The following is a 21,057-nucleotide window of genomic DNA, read 5'->3' as shown; positions in this document are numbered from 1 at the left end:
CGGATGTATGGTCTGTTGATCTGGACCAAGCCTGATGAAGCTCGCTTGGACTTGTTTGTGCCTCTGAGAACAAATCTTTGCCTAGCAAAGATGACCTCCACTGTGATGACTCAGCTCTTGCTTGCCAGGGTCTTTGTCCAGCAGCAGACTTGGTAATGGCAGAATCCCAGGATCTGATACAGAAATGCACATTTTTCAAGACATGCCTTTTATCATGTGTGTTCTTACTCCATTGGCCAAAGTAGATCACATGGTAGGAGGAAAGACACTGAATAAAGGCAAGTTATCAATTGCAGACCATTAATATTATCAAATCTGCAATAAAAAGAGCATGCATGTCTCCTGTGTAAGGGCAGTATTAAAAAATAATAGTAAGAATTTGGGCCAAGATCTGGAATCCATGGGGAAAATATTTGAAATTAAGTAAACCATTTAAATGTGTATTTTCTGGGTTTTAAATAGGCTTCAAGTCGCTATATCAACTGGCCAAGTCGCTATTGCTAGTGACATGAATGCTTTTTCTATTTCCAGTAGAGGATGACTCTTTGAATTCCTACTGAGGTAGAACCAGGAAGAGATTGTTGTCTCACCATACAGAACTAACGCTACAGTATCAAGGCTTTTGTGTCTGGTTTCCCAGCGTTAGCTCTCTCCAGTAGGCAGTTGGCTTTGGATCTTCCCTATAGAAACTCAAGGCTGTTTGCATCTGTGACTACAGAAAGCAGTCTAGGTGCTAATGGGAAAAACAGCTTTGTGGAGAAAGCAAACGAGGATGGGGTGTCTGAGAGTAATGCATCTGACCAGTTTTGATCCACTGAGATTTTTGAGCTTTGCTGTTTTTCACATCCCCTGAGGCATTTTTACTGACACCCAACCCCAACCCCCCCCCCCCCCCCAAGCAAATTCACTTCCTACTCCTTCAGTTTCAGAGTGGAAGTCTGAGAAGCACGCAAAGAGAGACTGTGATTCCCACTCCCAGATCTCAGCTAGTCTGCCACTAAGAGCAGTGTGATGCTGCCCCCTAGACAGTAATTCACAGTAGGAGGCTGCAAGGTTCTTTGATCTTTGATCTGTTCCTCTTTGTCTGCTGCCCTCTCCTCTGGCCCCATCTTGAACTCAGTTAAGCCGGTTTTCTGTTACTTTTTGTTCAGGGACTAAGAGTAAGGAAAATTGTGCTCTGGTCTGTGTTACTGGATGTCTTTGAGCCATGGTTTTCTCATCTGAAAAGCGTGCAAGCTGGACCACACATGCTCTTACTCTGTACTTTAATAAGTTCAGGATGCCAGGTCCCAAGCAGAGGGGTCCTGAGTCAATGGTGCCCTGGATCTCCAGTAGTGGCCAGACACACCTGGAAGAAATACACTGGGAATATAGCCAAAGAACAATTCACATCTATTTGATTTGTCCGTTTCACTTCAATAAAACCTTAAATCAATTTTACAACGGATTTATTGTTCTCCATCCCAGGCTGATATCAAACCACGACAAAAAAAAAAAATCACTGGAGTTGGTGGGGGCGGTGGTAAAAGGTTTCAAAACTGCAGACAGTGTTCTTTGCAGAATCTCAAGGGAGTGTCCCCCCCTCAAGCAAGGATCATCAAATGCTGTCCTCCACCACACAGAACGGGAGCTCTATTTCCCACAACTTTTTGAGAAGGGAAAAGTGGAAGGAAGTGATGAAGCTGAAAAGCTCCAATTGCTTCGACCCAAAATGAAAGGAGTCGCTACCTTCCCGTGCCTATTTGATAAATTTAATATTAGTGTCCAGGACAGAATAACGCCAAACACATCTTTAGGTTTGGTCCCCACCCTCTTTGCAGTTATACTAACTTAGGTGAGATTCCAAGAAGCTCCAGCAGGTGTGCCCCATTGCTGCATATTTGCGCGGGACCCCTCTCTAACCTATCCCTACCTGTTGGATAGATCTACTTTCCATAATACACCTGCTATCCTTAGAAAGGGGACAGCTGTGGTCTCAGAACCTTTGCCTGTCCCTTCCTCGTGGAAGAGGGAGCCTGTACTTAAGTGCTAGCTCTCCAAGGAAGAGGAAGCAAGTCAGGCATAACCTGGTTCAGTGGCCTGGGGCAGGGACACGCTCTACCCCAAAACAGAGCTCCGCAATGGGGGCTTCAAGACTCCGAGAAGCACCTAGAAGCCCTGGAGCTTCGGAGGATCCTGCTAATTCCAGGGAGCCGCTTCACCTTGACCCCCCACCCCCAACCCCCGTTCAGGTTGCGGGCAGCGGCACAGGGTGCATAGTCCCCACGCACCGACTCCGGCACTTGTTCCGACTGCGGGCCCCGCCGCTGCCGCAAACCGGTCTGGCTTCCCTGCAGGGCGTGCGGGATAGAACAGTGGGTGGAGAGAAAAGGGGAAGAGCCTAGGCGGCCGGCGGGCGGGGCCTGCAGCCTCCTTGAGTCGCTGCCGCCGCGCAGCCTGCTCGCCGCCCGCCTCGCTCGGACTCTGGCGCGCCGTGCGGGGACCCGAGGCCGGCGGGTGCTGCCACTCCTCGGCCTCCACCCCGGATCTTGCCTCGCCTTGCGACCTCCGGTTGCCGGGTCCTTGTGGTCCGCTTGCCACTCTGCCGGCGAAGAGGAGCGGCGGGAAGGAAGGGGAACGCGGGGACACGCACACCGGCCGCGGCGCGCGCGCATTGCACACTCGCAGCCGCGCGTCCCCGTCACCGCGTGTCCGAGCCGAGTGTGGCCCCGCGGCAGGGCCCGGCACCTGCCCGCCTCCGGCGCTGCCCCGGCCCCGCCCCACCCGCTGCCCGCCGCAGCCACCCGGGAGCCCGCGACATCCCGACAACTTGCTCGCCGTGGCGCAACTGGTCTCGGCCGCTGAGGCTACAGCACGCCGGCCGGGGAAGGTAAGTTTCCTGCGCGTCCTCGGCAACCCTGCTTACACCCTCCCTAGCCGCCGCGCCTGGGGCTGTGTCTCTGCTGAGACCTGACCTCTCCACCCTGCCACTTTGACTGTCTGAGTTGTGCTGGGGGTGACATGGAGGGGGCGCCCGTGGTTCCCTAATGAGGACCTTAGTTCCTCGGGGAGCCTCAGCTGCGCATTCCCGGTGGGCATCCACCGGTTCCCTGCCCCATCCCTGGGGTGGCAATGACACCCGCCGATCACTGTGGCTCACTTAAGCCTGAGCTCCCACCCTCGTTTCAGGGCAGTCTGCTGAGTTTGGCTGCAGTGGGAGAGGTGTCCCCGTCTTTCTCCCCTGCTACTAAACACCCGCGAACTTGTTAGACGCCCCTGGGATGTCCAGAGGGGCTTGCATGAGTCAGTGTTCTGGTGATTTCTGGCTCTGGCGCTGGGTGGAACAGGTGAGGTACGGTTCCAGCCTAAAAACAGCTAGGGACTTTTATGGGGCCCCTCTCTCCACTGGCCCAGGCAACGTGAAGCTTCAACATCTGGAGCAGGGGACTGGGAGTCTGGGGCCGTGGGGTGGGAGAGTGCTGGAGTTGATTTGTCGCTTTGGTGCCAGGAGTCGTCAGCACCCAAGACAACAAACTGCTTATCTCTCATCTATGCAGATGAGCGTTCTCTCGTTGCTTACCCCCACCGCCCAAGCCGGCTCTCTGCCCTGCACTGCATGCTTGGGTAGAAACCTGTTCCTGAGAAGTTGTTTGGGTAGGTCAGTGAATTTTTTTCTTCGTGCCTACTGAAATCAGGGCTTCGAACAGGGATGTGATGCTATTTAAAGTTCTGGCCCCCAAGTAACACCCCTGACACTACCCCCCCCCCCCGTAGAGGTCCCCCGCTGTAAAATGAATGGCCCCCAAGGACCGAGAATTTGTTAATCTGACCTAAGGAGTGATCCAATGATCCAATTCCTTTCTCTTGAACTTCGGCTCGGAGGGACCCTTTTTGTCCCTCTTCCGGGAGACTTGCCTCTTGTTCTGTGGAGAGGCTGTAGTGTTTTTGCAGTTGTTGGAGTGGATCAAAGTCCAAGGATTGGTTTTCCTTCGACTCCAGTGTGATAAAAATAAATGGGGGTTCGCGGAAGCTTTTGTCAGAGGGCTACCAGCAGAAAGGAACCCTTGGAAAAATTCTTGCCCAAACAAGTTCAAGATTGAACCTAAGTGTCCCCTATGATCTCTGAGCTGAAGGAAATGCTGGTTATGAGAGCAAAGGTGGCGACCCCTGAGGACTGATGGGAAAGTCAGGCAGTCAGCTCTTGATATGTGATGTCCATCTTGGGAAGGAAAGCTGTCTGGCACTCACAAATACAGCCACATTACATCTTTGTCCAAACTAAGAAAACTGGAGGGACTGAATGCCACCTAATAGTTGCATTAGCGTTTTTCAGGTTTTAAATACTTTTCAGTATTCTCATTGATTCTCAATCGTGTCTGAGGGGGACGAGATAAAGATGACAATTGCACATTTGCAGGAGGCCTGGGACACTCAGATTCTGGGATTTATCACAGTGACAAGTGGTTGTTAGAGTCCCAGCCAGGTTTGCTGTTCCTAACTCAGAGCCAGCTCTGTACTTGAAGTCTTGGTGGTTTTTTTGTTTGTTTTGTTTTTTAATAACCAGACTTGTCTTCCCTTCGTGGTGGTCAGTACAGTCTCTTTGTGACTTGCCACTCACGTGTTGCAGATGTGAAGAAACTCAGGGTCAGACAGCCTTGGGAGTTGTGCACTGCTTCTCTGCGTGGAGGTTCTGACCAGAGAGTTCATGTAATCTCCTGGCCGCTTGGTGCTTTTGTGTTTTCTGTCATTGTCCCACTTCTGATCAGGATGAGGTCATGCTGTTCAGCGTGCTGCTTGGTGACCTGGGCTGTAACTCCAACACAGCTTTTGTGCTAGACCTACCACCTCCAAGCCTAAAATCTTTCCCATACAAAATGAAGTGCCTATGGAATTCTGTTTCTTTTGCCAGCTTTAGCATTCCGTGGTGTCTAGCAAGGCGGTATTACTTCTTTTGGGTCCTTTTCTTCTCAAGTTTAGGAGTAGAAAAATGTCCACCTCGAGTCAGCCAAGGGGTTTAGTTGATCATGGATGCCAGCTTCAATTTACTTTTTCTGACTTGGACTGTGGACCACTTGTTGGAGGGAAAGAAAATTGCAAGTGTGTTTAATTTCCCACCTAAGCTGTTCAGTGCTTCTGTTTGACGTTAAAGTACTCAGGGTGAAGTACTCTCAGGAACAAGTTGGGTCAGTACTTCAACAGTATATGTGCACATTTATTGATTTATTCATTTAATTAATTGGTTTTCTTGAGATTGGGTTTCCCTGTGTTGCTCTGGCTGTCCTGGAATTCGCTCTGTAGACCAGGCTGGCTTCAAACTCAGAGATCCACCTGCCTCTGCGTCCCTCGTGCTGGGATTAAAGGCGTGCGCCACCACCGCCAAATCATTTTTTTTAAAGTAACCCCCCCCACACACACACACGGCTGTTTGGTTACTAGAAGTGAATGAAATCATTCATAAGGAAAGCATGCTGTAAGGCATACAGCACCTCACATGTAACTTCCCAGCACGGAAGGTAATTTTCCTGTGAGAAGAAGCTGTGCCTTCTTAGGGGCCCATGGGTGATCACCCGTGTCGTCTCCTGAGCTCATCTCATGAAGCAGGTTTTCCTATCCTCATGCCATCTATGTCTTGTTCGCTTTCATGCCTGTCCACCACGAGTAGCTGGCTAAAGGATCCATCCCCAGAAACTGACTTGTGTCGTCTTATGAACGGACTTGTCTCCTTTTTACTCAAAGTTGCTGAGGTGCTTTCCAGTAACAACTAACACTGGCTCTGTGGTTTTGCAGGAGGAACCTAATTAGTGAAACCGACCTAGTGAAACCTACTCCCTTGAAGAATTGTCTTCTCTTTCCACTCCTTCCTATACACAGGAAAAGTGTTGTTTTGTTTGTTTTATGTAAGGAGGAATGAGGCAGGGAATACAATGGATCTTAAATACTGCTCATAGACCTTGCTGTTTATTAGGGGCTGGGATATTTTTTCCTTTTGATAAAGAATTCGAATGGCAGCATTAACTTGTTTGGAGACGGACCATTTACAGGTACGACAGCTGAAGAGTTAGGAAGGAAACTGACTGGCTCACGGTCACGTGGGTGTTGGGACAAGGCCAGAGCTAATGTAGCATTGTTAGGGAGGCTTACTTTCAAAGTTGTGAGGGTGCAGTTTTGACTTTTAGGAACCTTAGAGATTTTCTGAAAACTTGTTTGTTGATAATTTATGGAGCAGGTATGTTTTTAAGTGGTTTTCTATTTGTTTTTAAATATTATTGCCTAAATAAATGTCCATTCTTATGCATATGCTATTATTCTCATGAGTAAGATACATCGGCAGATTCATAATTAATACTTTGTTCCATCCAGGGATTGAAGAAAGGGATTTGTTTGACTAGAAACAAACGCAGGGTGGTTTTGTGCTGGTAACTAAAGGTGGCCCTGTCACCCAGCCAGTAAAATCATAAATATGCATACATTTCATTTGCATTTGGTTGTACTCCTGTTAAACTGTAATTCAAAGCAGAAAAATAAGTGTGTGTGTGTGTGTGTGTGTGTGTATGTGTGTGTGGCTACAGCCTTCCTCATTGTTCTCTGAAAAACATCAAGTCCTAAATGTGTTATTTGTTACAAGAGAAACCGTTTCCCTTTGTAAGGACTGCATTGACTGGAGGTGGGGGAGTCCTTTCAGTTCTTCGGAGCGGCCCTCGCTTGTGCTCTTTATCTCTGAAGCTGGACGTGTTTCTGCTGAGATCCAGGGAAAGGGCTGGAGGACCTTCACATCATTTTGTCTTACTAATTTTTCTGATTTTTTTGTTTTGTTGTTTTTGTTTTTCAAATCCACCTCAAGCGTACTTTTTAAAAATAGACGATACCATTGAGTTTTTTTTTTTCAGCCATGTCCTACTAAAATAAACACATGGGTCAGCCTCAGTTTTGTTCAATTTATTCTCAACGTTATCATCCTGTGCATGACTTCATCAGAATGGGCAAAGGTACGTCCATGGATTCTCTTCAAACTGGGTTCCTCTTGGGATGCGATATGAGTCTCAGGTGAGGATTCTAATTGCGAGTGCTGGGAGCCTGGGAGATGTAATTTACCTTGGGGTGAAGCTAAGGTTTGGAGAAAGGAACGGTAGGAAGTTCATCTGTTTTGTATAGAAGAAAGGGGGTATTTAAGCTACATCCGGCAATGCTAATGGACGAGTTTCAAACGCAGCATAAAGACATCGCTAGTCATAGACATGTATAGAAATGTTTTTCTTTGCTTCGCAGAGAGACTGGCACAAGAAATACATGGGTTGAACATGCTGCATGATGGGTTTCTTTTCTTTCTTTGTGTTTTTGGTTTTTAGACAGGGTTGCTGTGTATATAGTCCTGGCTGTCCTGGCACTCACTCTGTAGACCAGGCTGGCCTTGAACTCAGAGATCCGCCTGCTTCTGCCTACCAAATGCTGGGATAAAAGTTGTGTGCCACCACTGCCCAGCAATGTGATGGGTTTCTCATGCTTAATTCATACCTTTTTTCTTTGTTGCTGAATCTGTGCCCACCGTCATATGACCTCTTTGAAGGAGCAGGAAGCATGTCGCAGGTGTTAGGCAACTCTCCGTCAGTGGGAAAGGTTTGGCATCTGTTCTGTTTATGTTGATATTCTTGGGTTTAGGGCTATGATAAGTGGTGAGAAATTTTAAAATGTGTCAGCCACCTCCAAATTAATGTTTAAAAATCTCAGGATGTTTCTTAATTATTCAGTGATTCTATTCTTTCTGAGTCATTTTAGGAATACCAACCAGACTGGTGGGAAGCAGATCCAGGGCTTTACGGTGGCCCTTTATCACTCAAAACAGGCTTTATTCAATAGACTCCAACTTTTTAGTGTAGTTTCATTTTCTTAAAGTAACTAGAAAAACTAATATAGTTTAAGACTCCTGTTTAGTTACTTGTCTTCTTTGTCAAGAAGATTAATATAAATAAAAATTTTGCTGGATGGTGGTTGTCTTTGGAAACACCCCCAAAATACCCAGAGGTGTGTTGCCTCTAAGGTGGTTCCAAGCCAGTCAAATTAAAAATGATGATGGGCTGCCCCACGTGACCCTTGTCACTGGAGTGCATCCCTTCAAATCATGACATCGCATCTGGCCCCACAGGCTCCTGGCCATCCCATACTGCAAAATGTATTCATTTCAACCCAGAATTCCTCACAGGCTTCTGCTTCATCACTAGTCCAAAGTCCAAAGTCTCCTCCAAAACTCAAAACAGCCTCTTAACTTGTTCCCTTATAAAATGACATGTTCCACATATCCAAAATACAATGGACACTGAATAAATAACCTCATTCCATGAAGCCGTGACTGGGAGCATAGTGGGGAATGAGCAGCCCACGTGAAACTGAAAACGAGCAGGGCAAGCACCACATCCTTTAGTTTGAGGTACCGCATCTAGAGCTCCTGACAGTCTTAGCGTTCCAGCAGCCTTCAGTCACTCTATGTGCCTCCTGTTCTGCCCCCTTAAGCCAGCTCCGCACTGTGCCTACAGCTTTCCTGGTGAACCTTATGGTCCTGACATGCCCAACGTTCTGGGGTCTCCACTGCAGCTTGGGCTTTGCCTTCACAGCTTCACAGGGTGTTCTCTCAGGACCCCCTTACAAGAAATCCGACAGGCCATACATTACCTGGCCTCTGTGACCTTCTAGAACTTTGGTGCAAACTTCTGTGACGCTGTAACTCTTGCTATTTCACGCCTGTAAGTTCAGGACCATATGGACAGTGTTGCCAAGCTCTGTTGCCAGATGGTGATGTAGTGTGGCCTCCTTTATCACAGCTGTAGTGATCTCTGGGTACCTCGGTGACTAAGCCTGGGAAAACACTTCCCCAGGTGATTATTTCCCAGCAGACAACACCCCGTTGGTGGCATTTTCACCAAGTTCAGTCTTCCTCCTCTTAACTGAATTCGATTGAGCCTTCCATGGACAGGAAGAGGATCTTGCCTTCAAGACAATTTCTTTCTTGCTAGTGCAAAGTAGTAGGGTTCTCCTTAACTGGGCTACTCTCTTAGTAGACACTTTGTCAATACCAATGGTTCTCAACCTGTGGGTCGCAACCCCTTTGGTGGATCGACTGACCCTTTCACAAGGATAGCCTAAGATCATCAGAAAACACAAATATTAAGTCGGATGGTGGTGGCACACGCCTTTAATCCTAGGACTTGGAGGGCAGAGGCAGGTGGATCTCTATGAGTTCGAGGCCAGTCTGGTCTATAAGAGTGAGTTCTAGGACAAGACAGGCTACAAAACTACAGAGAAACCCTGTCTCAAAAAATAAACAAAAAACTCCCCACAAATATTTATATTATGATTGATTCATAACAGTAGCAAAGTTACAGTTATGAAGTAGTAATGAAAATAATTTTATGGTCGGGAGGTCACCACATGAGAAATGTCTTCAAGGGTCACAGCATTAGGAAGGTTGAGGACCACTGGTCTTTGCTCTTCTGGTCCATCCACTCTTTTCCATACCAGTCTTTGTGACTTGAATTCTTATTGTAAGCCTCAGTAATGTAGTGAGTAGTATCAGTACCGCTACCTGAGTATTAAGCCATCTTGAAATTTCCTCCGTTAAACAACTGATTCCATTACATTTGAATTCAGACTCGATCAAGTAATCAGGACATGGGTTAAAAGCAGGCAGTTTTTTCATTGGTTTTTTGTTTGTTTTTGTTTTTTTGAGACAAGGTTTCTCTGTAGCTTTGGTGCCTGTCCTGGAACTAGCTCTTGTAGCCAGGCTGGCCTAAAACTCACAGAGATCTGCTTGCATGTGCCTCCCGAGTGCTGGGATTAAAGGTGTGCGCCACCACTGCCTGGCTTAGTTTTTTTCATTGTCATTGTCAAGATGTAGCGTTATTTTCCTCTACTCTGCAAGAGCATTTCTGAGAACGGACTTGGTTGAAGGGCTCTGTGGAGTCCCAGCTCTGTCACTCCAGTCACTGGCTAAGCAGTCTCTTCCGAACTATTTGGTGATCAGTCCTGAGCACCAGCTCATTCCTGATCTTCCCTATAGCCCTGTGTGGCTCCGTCTGGGCGTGCCTTGCCTAGAGTAGCCATGTGTTGGGGTAGTCCTCAGGCGGCTTTGGAAGGAGGCTCTCACCACCTTTCTATTGGAGACAGGGCTGCCTGCTCCCTGGGAAGGGTTCAGTGCTGTGTCTGTTGAACTCAGTGCCCCTAGAGGCCCTCAACGTCAGAAGGGTAGACTGCACGCTGTGAGCGTCTTTCCCCTGTGATGTCCTTAGCAGCACCGTGCCCAGCATATCTAAAAGTGTCGAATAGATACAGCAAACGAATAGTGTTGCTTTCATCTCTTGAAAAACACAACAAAACTTTTGCAAAATCCCAGGAGAGAGAGAGGAAATGCACAGATGTCCCGCACGCCACTGCACATTGTTAATGCTGCCCGTGGACTTTCTCCAGCTTTCTGCTGCTTGGTAGCATAACTGTTGTGATCAGCTTTTCTGTAATGGTCCCTGCAGTAATTATCCCCAAGAAAGGTTGCCTACAGTCATTTCGAGGATGATGCTCCTGAGACAATGAATTGGCTCCCTGGGAGCAGGGATGAAGGGAAGCTTTTTATCATAGACCCTTTTAAAACTCTGAACTTGGAACCATATGAGTTAGTTAAACTAAAATTGCAACAGAGGAAAGGATGTGAAAGTCGGATGTTCTTGTGAGTCAGAGAAAAGAAGATAGAGGTGGGATCAGTGGTGGGAGGGCTGGCCTCTCATTGCGCACCAATGGGCATCAAGTGGCTCCTAGTCAAAGAGGATGCCACACTCTATAACACGACACTGAAAAGGCTTGCCTGTATGCTCCCATGACAAAATAGGACATTTATTCAAAGAGGAGAACGTCAATACACCCTGCATCCACAAAAACAAGTGGCTGTCAAGGAAAGCATTTCAGTGCTAAAGCATTCATCTTGATGATGCTCAGAGAACCGATAAGATGTCCTGACCTGCTGGGCCTGTTGGTACAGACCTGCGATCCCAGATATTGGGTTGCTGAGGCAGGAGGGTCACAGATCCCATGGCAACCTGGGCTACAGAATAAATTCACAGACAGCCAGGACATTGTAGTGAGACCCTGTGAAAGTCAATGGAAAGATAACCACCTATCTCAGTTCAGTCTGCTATTACAAAGTACTCCCAACTAGATGGCTTATACACAACAGAATTTATTTCTGATGGTTCTTTCTGGATGCTGAAAGTCCAAGATCAGAATGCTGGCATGGTTGGCTTCTGGGTTGAAGTTGTGGAGAGCTGACCTCACATTATATTTTTATTTGTCAGGAAGAGAGGTGGAGAACCATGTGAAGATTGCTTTTTTAAGATTTAACTTAAATTTTGTGTGTGTGTGTGTGTGTGTGTGTGTGTGTGCACGCGCACGTGCGTGTGTATTGTATGTCTATTGTGAGTATGTGCACATGGTGCAGTGCCCACAGAAACTAGAAACATCAGATACCCCTGGAGCTAGACCCATGGGCCACTGTGAGCTGCCTGATGTGGTACTGGGAATGGAATTTGAGTCCTCTGGAAGAACAGTATGTTCTCTTAACCACTATGATCAAAAATTCCTGAAATAAAGCTCTGTCTGGCTATGAACAGAAAACTTGTAGGACTCTGTGTCTGCAGAGATGGACTGATTGGAATTTCAGTTCTGTTGAGAGACTGGAATTTTGTAGCTTCAGAGGCTAGTTACTTTATCTTGGGCTAGTTTTAGCCTTGATTTTTTTTTTTTATCCCACTCTGTATCTGAACTGATACCTCATGATAATAAATAAAACCTCTTAGAAGCTATTATAATCTTATCAGAACACTGGCTTCCACCAATCCAAGTGCTAAGATAACATTTTAGCCCCATAGAAAAACTCCCCCATCTTGATGTACCCACCTCTCTGGTGTACTCACCAATGCATTTTTAACGTGCCTTGATTTGTGGCTCTCTGCCCTAAAAACTATAAAAACCCCATGAAACTGCTTCCACACTGCAACATGAAACTTGGGGTAACCTAAATCTCTGTTCTTGGGCTGTGGTCACTCAGAATGATTCCAGAATAGACTATCTCTTACTCCCTTTAAGATGAGAGCTGTTAGATTTCAACATAACTCTGGGGGAACACAGGATTTCAGTCTGGCATGGCAGTCAATGCCCTTAAAAAAGCACAGCCAATGATAACCATAACAAATAAAAACAAAGCTATATAAATAATACTTATAATAAAAAATGGTTTCATGAAAGAGCATGTCCACAGTATATGAAGTATACTCTTATTTTCCGGAAAATTCTCTCCTACCTCTAAGTTCTAATAAATACTGGCCTTGATACATTAGATTGGCATTATTTCCACTGTAGGGATCTGTGCTTCAGAAAGCCCGAGCCTTATCTCTTGTTACCTCTCATGCTATCTGTGGTGTGCCTCATATCTAGGACTCTTGGCCTGTTTGTGCCAACCAGAAGATGGGGAGTTAATGACCAAGTGAAGGCTCTCCCCATAAAGTTTTATTTCTGTTAGGAAGGCAAGGTGAGTCATGGAGAGTAGACACCTGTTGGAATTTGGACCTTGAGGAGAGAGGTTCATAAAGCCACCCACCCGTCTCACAGGATTCATAGGCTTCAGCAATGAACAATGACCTTTAAATTGAGCATGTCTGTATTTTTTTCACATAATGTTCACCCTCAAGTTTATGCTATGTTATTTTTAACAAGAACCTAAATCCTGTTTTTATAAAAAAAAAAAAAAAGAAGAAAAGAAAGAAAGAAGTGAAAACAAAAAACAAAACAAAAACCCTTTCTTAAAAACATGTCAAGGAGCTGGGTAGTGCTAGTGCACGCCTTTAATCACAGCATTCGGGAGGCACAGGCGAGAAGATCTGTGAGTTCGAGGCCAGCCTGGTCTACAAGAGCAAGTTCCAGGACAGGCTCCAAAGCTACTGAAACACTCTGTCTTGAAAAACCAAAGCGGGGAGAACATGTCAAGGACAATTTGAGAGTGGTTTTTTTTTTTTTTTTCCTGAATTTGAACTTCATTGTTGTATTGTCTTCCCATTTTAACTGACCACATAAAGCACAAAATGAAAAGGGATCGATTGAGCGACCCTGTGGTTGCGCAGAACCTCTGGGCAGGCTGCTTTATTTCTAGAATACATTTCCAATTTGCAGAGGGCTGTCTGTCCCTTGAAGTACAACATTGATGTTAGACATTTTTTTTCAACTAGAAAACCTCCCCAAAGTTGTCACATCTTCTTCCCCGCCTTTGGAAGATGGCACAGAGCAGAGTGTGGCCTTTGATGGGGCGTGCGGTGTTCTTTGTCCCACACCCGTTGGCCCCGTTTTGTTATTCCAAATTCCCTCTGATTTCATTCATTTATTTTAAGGACGCTCTACCCCGGTGGCTTTGAGGGTAAGCCTAGGAGATAGCTTTTCTTGTCATTGTAACAGGATACCCTATGGAAACAACTCAAAGGGGATTTCTTTTGGTTCCAGGTTCAGGAAATAAAGTTCAGCATGGCAGGGAAGTCACAGTGGATGAAGCAGGTCTGTGACAAAGGACACTTAACAGTGGCAGTGCCTCAGGTGGTCGACCCAGGAAACAGAGAAAGCTAGACCCAGATTGGAGGCCTACCCTACCATGCTATGCTGTTCAGCTAGACCGGTGCCAAAGGTTCTGCTTCCTTCCAAAACAGTGCGTTCAGCTGCAGACCAAGTGTTCAAACTTGTAACCCTGTGGGGGACATTTCCGATCTGACCGGCAACAGCTTTACTCATTGCTTGCTAGGCTGTTGAGACTGTTGTGATCTGGGGACTACATAATACCTATGTTTTCTAAAATGTGACTCTGTAAGACTCATTCATTATATGTTGAAATGTTTATTTTTCTTTTTTTTTTTTTGGTTTTTTTGAGACAGGGTTTCCCTGTAGTTTCTAGAGCCTGTCCTGGAACTAGCTCTTGTAGACCAGGCTGGCCTCGAACTCAGAGATCCGCCTGCCTCTGCCTCCCAAGTGCTGGGATTAAAGGCGTGCGCCACCACCGCCCGGCTTTTTTTTCATTTTTTAAAGACTCTTTCTCTCTGTCTCTCTGTCTCTGTCTCTGTCTCTCTCTGGCTCTGCCTCTGTCTCTCTGTATTTGTGTGTGTGTATACACATGCATACACATATGTACATTCAAGAACATGCAGGTACCCACCAAGGTCAGAAAAGAGCATCAGGTTCCCTGGATCTTGAGTTGCAGATAGTGATGAGCTGCCTGATGTGGGTACTGGGAACTGAACTCAGGTCCTTTGGAAGAGGAACAAGTGCTGTTAGCTGCTGAGCCATCTCTCCAGCGTCTGAAATTATTGTTTCTTAAAGAGAGAAAGAGTGGGGATGACCCATAAGGGGTTTTTGAGAGAGGATCTCAAGAGGTCTCTGCTCAAATCCTTTGCTTTGCACTTAGTTGAAAGGCCAATAACAGGCACATTTTCTAAAGTGCTACCTTTTAAAGCTGAGGCGGGCATCATTTCCTTTTTATTTTCTATGAAGTATTTATTACGTGTTTGCTAATTTATCTGATCTAAAGCAAGATTTCTAAACGTTTTTATTTCACTTAATTGTAGTGGTAAAAAGGATGGGCATTTTGATGGCAGTTTCATTTTCGGTTTTTATGTTCTTAGAACTATAGACGACAAGTCGCCTTTGTCTTTTCCTTGAAGAAATTGCACAGAGAAGTCTCCCAAATGTCCTGTCTCCTATCAGCAAACCTCCAGCAAAGCAAGGAAAAGGAATGATGAAAAATTCACTTTAAGAGGCTGTAAGCAGGTTTTCCTCTGGCCTAAGAATTCGTCTTTGAAAAGGAACAAGCGAGACATTGCTTTGAGGAGCTATTTTTAAATGATGCCCACTTATTGTTTTCCCCAAGATGCATGGTTTCCATGGAGTGGTGAGGGTAAAGGGAAATGGAGCAAGTGGCAGCCCTGCCTCTGGTGCCAAGAGAAACAGGACTTTCATATATGTTTGTTTATAGAAAGCAAAATGGAAATTCGGCTTATGAGGTACATGTACGGTTGGGTTTCATCATTTTGTTAAGTAACAGCTTAGAAACAGTCTCCCACCCAGTAGCTGGTAATGTAAGCATGATGCGTCACTTCCTTCTGTGCAGACTTTGTCTGAGGAATAATCGTTTCCCACACGTGGCAGAACTTCTCGCAGCAGTTTGTAGCTCAGCATTGTGCCCTCCGCCTGGTTGAGCAGCTTCAGAGTTGATGGACACTCCTCCCATGACCTTGTCCGCATCCTTCACTTAAATGTCACCTTGCGCTCACCATCTTACGCTCGCGTGTTCCCCCCCCCCCCCCCCCCCCCCCCCCCCGTGCTTAAAAACAGCATCTAGCCCAGCGAGTCTCCACTTTCCTGGTGCTGCTACCGCGTAACCCAGCTCCTCATGCTGTGCTGACCCCCAACCATAACATTATTTCATTGCTACTTCATAACTGTAATTTTGCTACTGTTATGAATTGTAGTGTAAATATCTGATACGTGACCCCAAAGGAGACATGGCCCACAGGTTAAAACCACTGGTCTGGCCCGGAGCTGGCCTGCACTTCATATTTGCCGAATCCATTCTTTTATAAAGCCGTAACTTACTTTGCTAATCTGGTTTACCCTTTCTTTTGAAAATGTGAGCCATCCATCTTCTAGCCTGAACACCTTTTCAAGTCCTTGTCCCAATAAGTGGCCTTGTGTGCTGTCAAAATTTTGGGTGGACGGCTATATCTGAGATAACTTCATGACCTCACGTGTCTCTTTTGGAGACTCATCTACTCTTAAGACCCCGAGTTTTTTCACAGTGAGGAGTAAGTGTGTGCCCAGGAACCTTTGGAAACCCCAGCCTGCCTCTTTCCCCAGGTTCAGCGTTTTCACACTAACCATCTTTGCAGATTTAGACAGTTGCGGCTGTCTGGCTTCTGCTCACCCAAGGCCTGCATAGCCGCTAAGCTTAAGAAGATATTCTCTGTCCTCACTTCTTCCCCATACGGGCCCCTCTTAACTGCCCTCCTTCAGCAGCTTCCCAAGCGCCTTAACCTCCCCCTGTTTCTTTGTTTATTTTTACTTGCTCCTGGAGCTTCAAATTTGTTGCCGCCCCCCCTCAACCCTTGTGTGTCTTGGTTTGTTCCATTGAAGCATCCACTTTCTGGTCTAACATGCCTGTTGACCATCCTTTCCCACTGTTGTCGTCATCATGAGTGTGGTGTTAGAGCGGGGACAGCAGCTGTACAGCACATACGACATTCGAGATATGGAACCGTAGATCGTAGTGCTTTATACTTGCATGCCTTGGTGGTGGGGGTGTGTGTGAGAACGGATGGGAGGACCTGCGACATGGTGTGTTGGGGCCCCACCATGGACACATTCGCTGCGCTGTGTTCAAAGCTTTCTCTCTGAAGACGGTGCGACAAGAAGAGTTGAGCCCAGGTGATGAGGTCGTGTTTTCACTCAGCCATGTGAGCAGTGTGGGGAAGTGGATTTGAAAGGAAAGAAGCCAGGGCCAGAGAGGCTAATGACGGATCTGAGACCTCGGTAAAGGGAGTGAGCGCAGCGAAAGGGGAGCAGATGGGAGACTTGGAGGTGTTGATCTACTGAGATGCGAATGTTGGGAGAACATTAGGAGTCGGAGGAAGCATGTCTTTGGTGTTTAGCTGAGCGCTTAGAAGAGTGGCAAGAAGTGCTTCTCTGAGGAAAGTGTGTGGAGAAGAGGCAGCCTGGTCTCTGGAGACAAGAAGTTTGATTGAGCCCCAGTTTGGACAGTCCAGAGGCCCACGGTCTAGGCCGGGTGGAGCTGTCGTGGGAGTGGTAGGAAATGGTGGCTGTGGTAAGGTAACAGGTTGTGGGCGCTGATCTAAGCCATGGGAGCAGATGCAGCTGAGACACCTGCAGGCTCTCCAGGTGGAGTCTAGGAGGAGGGAGGAGGGAAGGAAAGATGGTGGAGCCATAGTAGTTAGAATGCTTGTGAGCTGTCAGAGGCTTGGGATTAATAAAACTTCCCTGAAAAGGTGTGGGTAACAGAGCATACTGTCCGCTCATCTTAATTTGCAATTTAATTACCTCATACATCGGCTCAGGCTCTCTGTTTATACTGAATTGCCTTCTATTTTCTTCTCTGTTTGAGGAAATGGCATCTAATTTTCATGGTGCAATACATATTCAGTTCTAGAAGGCATCTGGGACCCCACTGATCCGAATACCTACTTCCCCCGAAGCAATTTCTCAAGCCCACTTTTTCTTTGGCATTCTTCTTCTTCTTCTTGTGACTCCTGAAGCTCTCTCCCCTGAGGCTGGCTTGTCACTGCCTTGAAGCTTATCTCTCTAAGCAGACTCAAATTCTGACGTCAGGGACCACATCTTTGCCTGCTCTCTGTTCCCACCCAACTTAACGGCTTCTGTACCTTCAACACCCTAGACACTGCTGCTGCGTTTTATCGATTATTTTGATCCCCCTTCAGAAGAACAAAGGGAAAATGGAAACTTAAACTTCTGTAGGGTTTGTAGCAGTCGATATGCCTTGAAGTAAGTTGAAAATGCCTGCTTCAAAAATATTTGCAAGCCTATTGTTCTATTTCTTACTTTTAACAAAGAAGAAAAGAAATTGAAGTACTAAGAGGTTCACAAAGGCCAGAGTAAACTTCTTGTGATTTGACTTTATTGTGACTTTAGACTCTAAAGGAAGATAATGTCTTTTGGCAGCTCCTTCCTACCTGCTTACAACAGGAGTTTATCTCTTAGTGTGTTGAAGCAAGCTTCCTGTGCTTCTAAAGGTCATTTGCTTATATTTGCCCAAGTTGAATTTGAATGCAGTGAGCACCGTGTTCAGAGAAGCACAATCCTGACTCATCCGGTCCTTATGCTGACACTTGGATGACCCCTGGTCAAGTGGCTTGACCTCGTTCCTGCTTTTTTCTTCTTGTCATCCGTAGAATGAACTTCTAAACACTGGCTCTTGAGCGCGATCAAAGGCGTGATCCATTGGAGAGGCCGAGTCGAGTGATGGCCTTTGAGGTCCTCAGAACAGAAGTGTCACATGCAGAAGAGAATGTGTTTTATAGGGATTACAGGAAGAGGTCACGCGCAGGGCATCACTTTTATAGCAAGGGTGGGGTAAGCAGATCTGGACTAAGGGTCCTTGTAAAGACTCTTCCTTTCCTAGCCCTGGAGCGCGAGGTTGGGAAGAAAGTGTCTCACTGAAGACTGCCAGGACCTTCTGAGTTGAAACACGCTCTTGATACAGGTGCCAAGGAGAAAGTAAAACGTGTTTGCTCATTAAAGCGAAGCAGTGCTGGTTAACAGCCAGTGATTGGTTGGCTAAGGCTGAGAGCAGGTGATGCTCCCGGTATTAAATAAGTATCTACTTCTTGTGTGGGTGTAACTTAGCACACTGCAGCGAGCCCAGCACCAGGCTGCACACACAGGGGTCCCTGTCTCAGTGAGTGCTGCTGTTGAGGCCAAGTGTGAGAGAGACACTCTCAGAAGCCATGCACCTGGGGAATTTTTAAGGTGTTTGAATTTAATTGGACTCCTCAAATGCCCAGTGCAAATTTCAGTAATAAAAACATTACAGCCCAGTGTTACGTGCCAGCTGTCAGAAGGACCGGACTTACAGACATGGGGAATACCTGAGATCAAGATGGGAGAAACTATTTTGGGTGACTAATAGAAAATTGGAGCTGCCATGCTTGCAAGACACGGATTCTCATGTCTCTGCACTGATACCGCTGGCAAGGGGACTTTGAGACTGGCCACTGTGTGACTCTGGCTTCAGAGATTATTGAGTTTCCAGCACTGTTGTTGAGCTTACACGTGTCTACCTGTCAGAGCTGGCCACAGGCCAGCACTCTCAAGAACATTTTGGGACTTTCAGCAGAGCCATCCTTCTGGTCTGTCAGCTGAAGGACCTCACAGTGGGCACTGGTCAAGCCTGCTCCTGACGTGTTCTCCACAGACAGGATTCCCGAGAGGAAACCTGCTGCATTTTCTGCCCATCCGTTCCCACTTAGTGAAATGTCTAATTATGGGAGACTACTTTTATGAGAGCATGACATTGTAGGGAATGTTTGTGTGAAGAAAGCAAGTATGTTTGAAAGACGTATCTTATGTGGACATCCTAATGGCTGACTGCCCCACAGCCCATTGGCTGTGCTCTCTGCCTTTAGAATTTAGCACATTGGAATAGGAATCTTTGGGTCTGTAGTCAGGGCATTGGCTCTGTTAATACAACACTAAGATCTGAATTGTTTGCTCAGCCTGGCATGAGTACGGTGGTATCATCATGTCCATAGCTGAGCTGTTTCGTGGTCCAACTGTGGACTGAGTGTGGCTCGGTTCGGACTGCAGGATATAGCACACGTTTACTTAGCAAAGTCAGAGCAGAGCTGATGGGAAGTGAGCTATGGAAGCAGAGATGAGAAGGCAGCGGTGTTCCTATCCCCAAATGCTCAACGGGGAGAAAAACTTAACTGTTAAAAGCTGCTGGATCCATACCATGGCACCTGTATCCCTGCTGGCAGCACTGGGTCCCAGATGCTCTGACTCTTCATCCATGCTTGCTATGATGAGTTTTGTTCACTGTGGTCATCTTAACAGGTCTTTCAAACAGGTACCTTGTGTTTTTAAATTGCTTTCTTTAGGAGTTAACTATGCTTACTATATAACATTGTCATCTTTAACTGCTATGCTGTCATTATTTTTCAAGTGAGTTTTTACATTGATAATCCTGCTGTATGTCTGAAGACAGTTTTACTATAGAGATAAGCAGAAACCCAGAGAGACTTGGACTTAAAACTATGAAGTCACTGAAGAAAAGAATTAAAATAGCAGTGTGTTAAACTTGGGAGAAGGCCAGGCCTGGGAAAGGGAGAGTGTACAGTGGGAATCAAGCCCTAAGGATTTAAGTCTCCACCAAGAAGTTTGAAATAATCACCAAGACCCAAAGCATAAAATTTAAGAACAGCTGTCTTAGAAGAATAGAATTGATAGGGATAGGAGAAGTTAGTTCCCATGAGGACTTTTGGTCACTGACCATGGGTTTACATCGTGAAAGTAAAGCACAGGCATATGACCAATATCAGTCATCACAGCACAGAGACACAAATGATACAAAATTGTAGGTGGTAGGAACTGAATGTTAAGAAATAAATACTGGAGAACTTGTTTGTGATTAAAGATGGGAAGGAAGAAAGAGGAGGAGAGAGGGCGGGGCTACAATGATAGCACCCTGGCAATGTGTGCCCAGACTAACTTGGGTGTCTGTTATAATCTAGGCACTTTCTAAGTGATAACCATGCTTTAACGTACTTCATATTCAGAGAAATCCTTGAGGGTAGATGATGTCATCACCATTTTACTGAAGAGGAAACTGAGGGCCAGAGGTATTGAAAGTAGATGATGAAGTCAGATTTCAAAGCCAGGTGGCAGAGCTACATAACCATCTCTGTAAGGTAGGCTGCCCAGTATATCACATGACAGGTTGATGACTGGGACACCTCAGCGCACATACAGTGGGTGTTTCTTGATCCTAAAATAGCTCAATTTGTTTTGTGAGCCCATTGTTTGAAGAAGTACTTAGCATATGTCCAAATAGAAACCAGCAAGATATTTAATGCCTATTATCACACTCCTGGGCACTAGTATTATTCTAGATGGGGAGGCCCATGAAACAGAAAAGTAAGAATCCTCAGTTGGCAGAAGGAAAGGAAGCATACTTGCTCTGTTTCTTTTACAAAGCACCAATACCCTTCATGAGGATTCCATTTTCACAATTACACTTACACACACGCACACACACACACACACACACACACACACACACACAGGGTTGGTGGGGGTTGCAACATGTAAATTTCAAGGAGAAGCAAATGTTTAAGTTATAACATAGACTCAGAGTGCAGAGGTAAGGCTATTCAGATATGAGAGAAACCTTTCCAAACAGAAGGCATAGTAAGTGCAAAGTCCTGAGGCCCAAATATAGTTTGACCCATGTAAGCTACCGTGAAGAATCGGTGTATCCCAAGG

The 21,057-nt window shown here is 46.1% G+C and overlaps 1 protein-coding gene across 1 annotated transcript in view; it reads left to right on the top strand.

Annotated features, from left to right (window-relative positions):
• The first annotated feature begins 2,757 nt into the window (after window positions 1-2,757).
• Pip5k1b (phosphatidylinositol-4-phosphate 5-kinase type 1 beta) overlaps window positions 2,758-21,057 on the top strand; it is a 263,329-nt gene continuing 245,029 nt past the window's right edge. Inside the window, exon 1 of the mRNA XM_038338361.1 lies at window positions 2,758-2,869. The gene's annotated coding sequence lies outside the window, so the exon portion shown is untranslated. The remainder of the gene's footprint in view (window positions 2,870-21,057) is intronic.

Source organism: Arvicola amphibius, chromosome 1 (genome assembly GCF_903992535.2).
Source record: "Arvicola amphibius chromosome 1, mArvAmp1.2, whole genome shotgun sequence".
NCBI classification, from domain to species: domain Eukaryota; kingdom Metazoa; phylum Chordata; class Mammalia; order Rodentia; family Cricetidae; genus Arvicola; species Arvicola amphibius.
Note: the sequence above shows the minus strand (reverse complement) of the source record. Positions and strands in the feature narration are given on the sequence as shown.